The 7,781-nt window shown below is 50.3% G+C and overlaps 1 long non-coding RNA gene across 2 annotated transcripts; it reads left to right on the forward strand.

The window, feature by feature from the left end:
- The first annotated feature begins 642 nt into the window (after nucleotides 1–642).
- On the forward strand, nucleotides 643–6,760 carry LOC147373346 (uncharacterized). Of its 2 annotated transcripts, none has more exons than XR_015161814.1 (2): nucleotides 643–865; nucleotides 3,291–5,466. It is a non-coding gene; the product is annotated as an uncharacterized LOC147373346 (long non-coding RNA). The 2 variants fall into 2 exon arrangements; XR_015161813.1 differs by lacking the exon at nucleotides 3,291–5,466 and adding an exon at nucleotides 5,747–6,760 and having other exon boundaries at nucleotides 661–865.
- Nucleotides 6,761–7,781: the final 1,021 nt, after the last annotated feature.

Below are 7,781 nucleotides of genomic sequence, written 5' to 3' on the forward strand. Positions count from 1 at the left end.
TCCTGGTTACTCCCAGAGTGCCGGGCCCAGGGAGACCACTCAATAAACAGGTGCTCACTTGATCCAAAGTCACTGAAGCTTTCACTTTGACTCACCACAATATAATATGCTGAATTCAAGAAACTGGTGCCCAGGTTTATATTAATGAGCTAGAAAAGAGAAAGGAAAATAGACTCAAGAAAAATCAAAGAATCCACACTATTAAAACCCTGAACATGCTTTCCACTGTGGCCTCAGGGTCTTGGCACTTGCTGCACTCCCAGCTCAGAACACTTTGCCATCCCCATTGATTACTCTCTAAACACATTCTGAAATTCACCTAAACTTCCTGATTTTATTTTTCCCCAAGATACGTATTACCATTGGACTTTGCATACATTTTATTTTTTCTGTCTCTGAGCCTGTTAGTTTCATATAAGAATTGGGGTCTGCAGCCTCCTGCTTGACCTACAGCTGAGCCCGTGTCTGGAATGGGCCAGGAACAAAGTGGGCCTCCATGAACGTGCTCTGGGGAGGGAGCCCTCAGTGTGTAGTGGGGACAGCAGGTGTCATGAAGCACTGTTCCAGGCTGTGAATGAAGGGGTCAGAGGACAACCTGACGAAGGTCTTAACTCTCATTTTGCATCTGTCTTACGTAATCAGGATTGACCATCAGGCCCACAGAAGGCAGCTGCTCTGACCTGGGGACAGCTGCGCACACAGAAACCCGCAGCTCCTGTGCTGAGATCAAGGATGGATGTCAGGCTCTCACCAGGAGCTCTCCTTCTCCACCATCTCATTTCTCTCTAAGAAACCTACACTCAGGACTGGTGAGTCCTGTCCAAGGCCACAGAAGCCGAGCCCAGGACCAACGACACTTCTGAAGGTAACTCAGCCCTTTGTAACCATTGCCAAAACCCCGAATCATCACTAACAAGCTTCCTGACTCCCAATTAGGCAAAGATGCCCACTCCAGTAAACACCCCCACAGCACCCTAATCAATCACCCGATGCCAGCCCTACAGCAGGAATTTTCTTTGTCTTGAGGCCATAAAAATTGGTTATTAAACCCACAAAAACTGCCAAATCTCCCTGGTCTGCCAGGAGGTCAGCCCACTGTGCTGGCAGTGCCCACATTATCTCTTTGTTTGTAATCAACCCACTGCCTTCTGAAATGCTGTGCCTGGAGATTCCTTTCTAGCCCATGCTCAGACTGCCTCAACAAGGATGCCAACCAATCCCTCCATTTGGTGGGCAGGTTCTGAGTGGTCCATACTTCCAGCTCATAAAAGACTTGGCCTGTGCTTTGCAACTTAGAAACCCCTGCCCTCCACACTGGACTCACTCGAGTCTCACCTGCCCCACAGCCACCCCACTTCCAGAGGCATTTGCAGTCTTTGTTCAGCGGGTGAGAACCCAGAGGGCAGGCGCTGAGGAGTCCTGAGGAGTCCTGAGGAGACCTGAGGACCTCCGTGAGGAGTCCTGAGCCTCTGAGGGGATGGAGCCTCCTCCGTGGGTCTCCCTGGGCTGTGACAGAACCTCCTTCCTCCTGGACCGGCACAAGGATGACTTGTCCATACCCGTGAGGGGTCAGGTAGGAGTGCAGAGCGGCCCCGAGGGTCTAATGCCCTGGGATCCTGGGGGTGGAAGCGGTGAGGGAAGGGGCCGCAGGGTGGCTCGCCCAGCGTGAGGGCCGGGACGCCAGGCTGCTTCCAAGTGGCCACACCAGCCACAGACGCTGATGGGGACAAAGTGCTCCGTGTCTATGCGAGCCAGTCACTCAGCGAGTGCTCTCAGAACCAGCGTTTATGGTTAAAAAAAAACCTGTGCTGATTGGCACAGGAGAAGGGATTGGCAACAGGAGAAGGGATGACTGTGACCCGGGAAACTCTCACCTAACCTTCAGGAAACACTCTGACAGGGTCTCTGAAGATGCAAAAAAAAAAAAAAGTCTGCTTTGGTTAAGAAGACATGAGAGGAATTGAACATTGGCTGCAAAGGTACATTTTTGAAAAAGTAGAAAACAGCATTATTTCTAAATTAAAAGCCTATGTTTAGAACAAGATTACTTATGACTAATTGTATAATGCAGGCATTGGTGAAAATAAAAGCTATGTTATAGGCTGTTTTAACATCAATTTGTATTTTCCTAAATTTCACATTAGTCTAAAGTTGGGTGTCACTGTTTGGGAGGTGCTAGTTCTCCGCCAGTGTGCTTCACTCTTTAGGAGAAGTGATAACACCTGTTTACACAGGTGTGTGGCATGGAGCACAGGTGGCTAGGGCCCCTGGGCTGTGGAGACAGAAGGAAGGGGGTTGGCCAGGGAGGATGGGTCCTGCCCTCGGGCTTCTGCTTTGCCCACTCAGGGTCCCCTGGTTCATTCTTGACCTACTAATGGGGGAGACAGACAAGAGGAGCCGTAGGGGGAGCTGTAGTCGGCGCCTTCCATGTACTCTCCATTTACATCTTGGGCATGGAGCACTCTCGAAGCTCTTCAGAGGTCTAGGCTCTTTTGATGTCTCTGGTCTTCACTAGTCTTCTTGTTAAGGTATCTGTGTGCATACATGCTGTCGCTTCAGTCAGGTCTGACTGCAACGCTATGTACTATAGTCTGCCGTGCTCCTCTGTCCACGGGGTTCTCCAGGCAAGAATACTGCAGTGGGAGCCACTCCTCTCTCCAGGACATCTTCTCCACCTGGGGATCAAGCCTGGGTCTCCTGCACTGCAGGCAGACTCTTTACCATCTGAACCATCAGGGAAGTAATTACTTAATTCTAGTTATTTTCCTACAACACTATGTGGGTGTTGACCCCAAGTGTATCCCCGTGTTTTCCTTTCCCCTGTGATTTGAAGCCTCTGCTGACACCTTGGTGCTCCCACTGTGTACCTTATTATTCTTTGCCCACACTGCCTGCCCCAGTGCCACCCCTGGCCAGAGACACTCTGTGGGTTAGCAGTGGAGTTCAATCAATGGCCTACCAGCAAATCTAATGAGAACCACCCATGAACTCATGATTTTCAGCCCATTCCTGAAATGTGAATGGATGCAATTTGAAGGACAAACTCTCATACAGCAAGAGCTCTGGGAAGGGTATGAGTAGAGGGAACATGGCAGACATGCCCATTTGGCTCCTAGGAGTCTGGTCACTTCTCTCCTAGGGTGATTGCACACTCAGTTTTGAACTGAGCACATGGCTGCCCGAGACTACAGACATTCCCATCATCCTCTGAAGCTGGGATGCTTACAAGACAAGCTGTCCTTCCAGGATGGAGGGAAAACAATTTGTGCAACTTGTTGACTATTTTCTAGGTGAAAGAACCTGGCTCTTCTTCTCCTGCTGTCTTGCTACTGGGAACGTCAGCCTAGAAAGGGAGGCTCCATTCTGCTCCCTGTCCACCCTGGAGGGGCAAACGCCCCTGGGATGACAGAACAGTATTCCTAGGATGGGAATGGAGCTTTCTGGGACAGCCCTGCCAGACCAACCCTGGGCTGCCTCCCTCCGCATCTAAATGGGAGACGGATGCACACTTCTCCTGGCTGTAATTTTGTGGGGACTTTTTGTTTTTGTCCACAACCTTGACTGGCACATCAGGCTTTGAGGGGGGTTTCTGTGCAGCAGCCTTGTCAGGCTGCTCTAACGTGCAGTAGTCTGGTATTTTCAGCTCTCCTTTCTGTGGGAGGACAGCCAAGCTCAGCGCCAATCCGCTGTCTTCACCAGCTGCGTCTCTGAAAATCTATGTGGAAAATAGATGCTCCCAATTCAGTGAATCAGGACCTGATTCCTCTACCTTCCAGGAAAATGGACTTGTTCCTTTCCCCGCACCTTGCACCCTCCACTCTCTCCTAAACACATAACCTGCTTTGAAATGTGCGCTCTTTCCCTGATAATATGGGCAGTTTCTAACTGCACAGCCTCAAGGCACAGGCATCTTGTGGGGGTGTAACTGGGTTATTGCAAGAAAGATGAGTTTCATTCTGGTAAGTCCCCTGCTAAACTGATGCATTGAAAACTTTAATTGAAAATATCACTAAAATCCATTTTCAGTATTAAGCTAAAATATGGGAAGTTGCTAAGTTTTGCCCTAAGCTCTCAGTTCAAGGAGACAGATATTTAGGACTTCCCAGGGCTCTGATCTTGTTTATGTAATTTCTTAGATGTCCTTCACCCTTATGGAACTTGCTAGTTTATAGAGAAAAAAACCATATAGTGAAATATTAAACTGCTTGAGAACATTGTAGTAAGTTTTATAATTCATTTATTCATTTGTGCTTGTCTGAAAAGTGTCTTCTCTTTCAGGGCTAGTTTAAAATATAATTTGTTAAAAATGTCCTTCAGGTAAATGTGAGCCTTAGAAGAGGTGGGGGGTGGGGATGAGAGTTGACTCCGGCCAAGCTATTCTGGGTGATTCTCTATTAAATAGTGACAGTCTCACCCACAGATGACTGATGTCTCCAGCATCACAAGACAGGGCTGGTCTTTTTGGATGAAGCTCACAACCACATCCTTACAGGTCACTGATTCCTGAGAACAAAGTGGGTGTTCCACATCAGGTGGTACTGTTGCAGGAAGGGGGACCCTTCCAGGGCCCGAAACTGGGCTCCTGTTGAACACTCGGAAGTGAATTGTCTGAGGAGACACATGTCTGACAAAGCCAGAGATTTTATTGGGAAAGGGCACCCGCATGGAGAGCAGTAGGGTAAGGGAACCCAGAACAGCTCTGCCACACGGCTCACAGTCTCGGGTTTTACGGTGATGGGATTAGTTTTTGGGTTGTCTTTAGCCAATCATTCTGACTCAGAGTCCTTCCTGCTGGTGCACATCTTGGTTCAGCCAAGATGGATGCCAGAGAGAAGGATTCTGGGAGGTGGTCGGACCTGTGATGTCTCCTTTTGACCTTTCCCGAACTCTTCCAGCTGCTGGAGGCTTGTTAGTTCCCTGTTCCTTACCAGGACCTCCTGTCATAAAACAACTCATGCAAATGGTTACTGTGGTGCCTGGCCAGGGTGGGAGGTTTCAGTCAGCATGCTTCCCCTCACAGTTCCACTGTGGTTTTATAGATCAGGCCATAGCATCCTACATCCCCTGGGTCAAATTCTACCACAATCTGTGCTGGTTGGACCTAAAAGCTGAGAATGATTTTTATTATTTTAAATGTTATAAAGTTTTGTGAGACATATGAATTATATGGCTATCAAATTTCAGTGTCTATAAAGATATCTAAGACTGCTTTCCTGCTGCAATAACAGAATTGAGTAGATGCAGCAGAGGTCATATGACAGTCTAAAATATCTACTATCTGCCCTTTAGAAAAACTTGCTGGCTCTGGCTCAGGAAAGTAGTATTTTAATTACTGTATGCTGGAGTTTTACTTGAAGAAAAGTAAAGTTTTATTAAATTTTGCCCCATGAAATAAATCTTTTTTAAGTAATGTAAAACTGGCCATGTTACTCTCAGTAATCTCAGAATAAACACAAGGACAGCAAATATTTATTAATAATTGAAAATTTGTTATAGAATCAGGTCATTTAGATTATCTTCTGCATGACACATTGACGTGGTTGATTCCAGAGTTGCATTTTCCCTTAGGATCAGGTGGATTCTATAGTCTCTCCGTGTGTGTGTGTGTGTGTGTGTGTGGCTTGAATGATTGCATGCTTCTTTATTCTTGCCTCCCTGGTGCTGCTTAGAGACCCTGGATATTTTATGGAAGCAATGGCCACACCACGCTAAGAGGCCTAACCCTGTCTCTGTCTTGTGTCTTCAGGAGCTGAGTGCATACCAAATGTGCATGAAAGGTCCAGATGTGAAAGCTCAGGCGTCCCATTGACTCACACCTCCTATGTAAAGGGAACGGCCTTCTTCTACCCTCATGGGGATAATTAGGGCCAGATGTGAGGACAAAGTGTACGATGGGTCCAGGTGCAAAAAGTCAGTCATCCCCTTGCTTCATACCTGGGTGCAAAGGGAAAATCCTTCCTTTGGGAAAACAGCTCAGAGCTCATAGAGACAAGGGCTGCCCCCTGCAGAGTGGGGCCAGTCGCCTCTGGTGGGGAAGACTGGGGTGATGACTGACTGGCTGGGGGCTCCCAGGATGAGGCAAGAGGCTGAGGAGCCCAAGTCTGCAGAGCCAAGGTCATACCAACCCCTCCTTGGATCTGCGTCTGTCTGAGTGGAGCAGTGACTTTAAGGGGCTAGGATGCCAGCTGCCTGCCTGGAGGCCACAGGAGGAGGAGGCAGAAAAGCAGGCGGTGTGGCTCCTTTTGATTTCTGAAGACACTTCTTTCTGGCACCAGGTGCCAAGCTATGCGAAAGATTGTATTCTTTTTATAAAGCTGCTTTAGCTGTTCTAATTCATTTGCCTTTCCATCTTAGTTCGTTTAAAAGATAAATGTACAAATGTATATATATTTTTTTCTTTTAGCACCAGTGGAAATCCTATAACTTGGGTATTTTATCCAACAATTCATCATACAGATCTTTCCAAGTCAGTACCGATACAAATTTCCTTCCCAGATCCGTCTTAATGGCTGTTTCCTGAATGTCCTGTTTTTATACTGAGTGATACTAATATCAACAATCTTAGTACACAAGTATTTGCACAAATGTTCCTCCCACGCTGAGTTGTTATCTTGGACCTTCCGTGTGGAATATGAAAAGGTGATCTATGGCTGTTTATCATTCATTTCTTTGATGGCTTCTGAAGAGACTGTTTTAAAACAAATGTTGTATCATGATTCCACTCTTTCTATTCCACAGAATAAAAATCATTCATACATGATTTTACCCAGTCCTTTCATGGTTTCAGTTTTACAGTCCACACAGTCTAAGTCTCACTAAATTCCTAAGTCCGCCCGGGAGCAGGGACCTGCCCTCTGGGCCGCCTGGCTCCGAGCCTCGGGAATCGCTGAGGAGCGCGCCTTCTCCCGCAGCTGCCCGGGGAGGTCTTCCCAGCTCCCGCCCTCCCGTCTGGTGTCTGGGTCTCCGCGCCCTGCCGGGCCGGGAGCCGGCTCCCAGGCGGACGCGCGGGACAAGCGGGGCGTCAGGGCGGCCCGGCGGTCGGGGTCCGCCCGGGGCCGTGTGCGCCGCCCGTCGGGAGCCACCCAGCGGCCGCCGTGAGCCCGTCCCTTCCTGGGGAACGTTGGCGACTCCCGCGAAGGTTCGGCCGCCGAGCCCGGGGCAGAGCTCCAGAGGCCGGGGGTGACAGCGGCAACGCTCCCGGTGCCATGAGACCCGGGAAGAGCCTGCTGTCTCCGGAGATTCGGGCTGCAGGTCCGCGGCCTGGGCGGGCGGCGGCGGTCGGTGTCGCTGCCCGGCCGGGTGGACCAGCGCGCCGCGGGGCCCCTTCTGCCCGCGGGCACCGCCGGGGCAGCTGAGCGCGAGCAGGAAAGGTCACGGCGCCGGCGTCCGCGGGGTTACACCTTCTCCATGTTTCCCACGCGCCCGGAGGTGCGGACCACACGGCCGCACGCAGACATGTCCAGTCTTCCCAGCCTCCCCCATGGACCCCGATAGTCCCGATTCACAAACGTGTGTCCTCTCCCCGGAGACGGCCGGCCCTGGTGTCCAGAACCGGAGGCACCGGCAGGGACCACGGGCCGCCCGTCCTCCTCCCCAAAGAGCGCCGGAAGCGCTTCCTTGCCACCTTGGGGGAACGGTCGTCCCGCTGCCTTCACGGTCGTCCCCCAGGCGGCCACGGTTCCCGGTCAAGTGCTCAGGACTCCGCAGACGGGTTTCCTGCAGGTCGGGCTGCACCTATTCCAGGGGCGCCAGGAGTCCCTTCTATTCTCCTCGGGCTCAGA

The sequence above is a fragment of the Bos grunniens genome, chromosome 4, assembly GCF_055505025.1.
Source record: "Bos grunniens cultivar Pamir isolate PY7600 chromosome 4, Bosgru_T2T1.0, whole genome shotgun sequence".
NCBI classification, from domain to species: domain Eukaryota; kingdom Metazoa; phylum Chordata; class Mammalia; order Artiodactyla; family Bovidae; genus Bos; species Bos grunniens.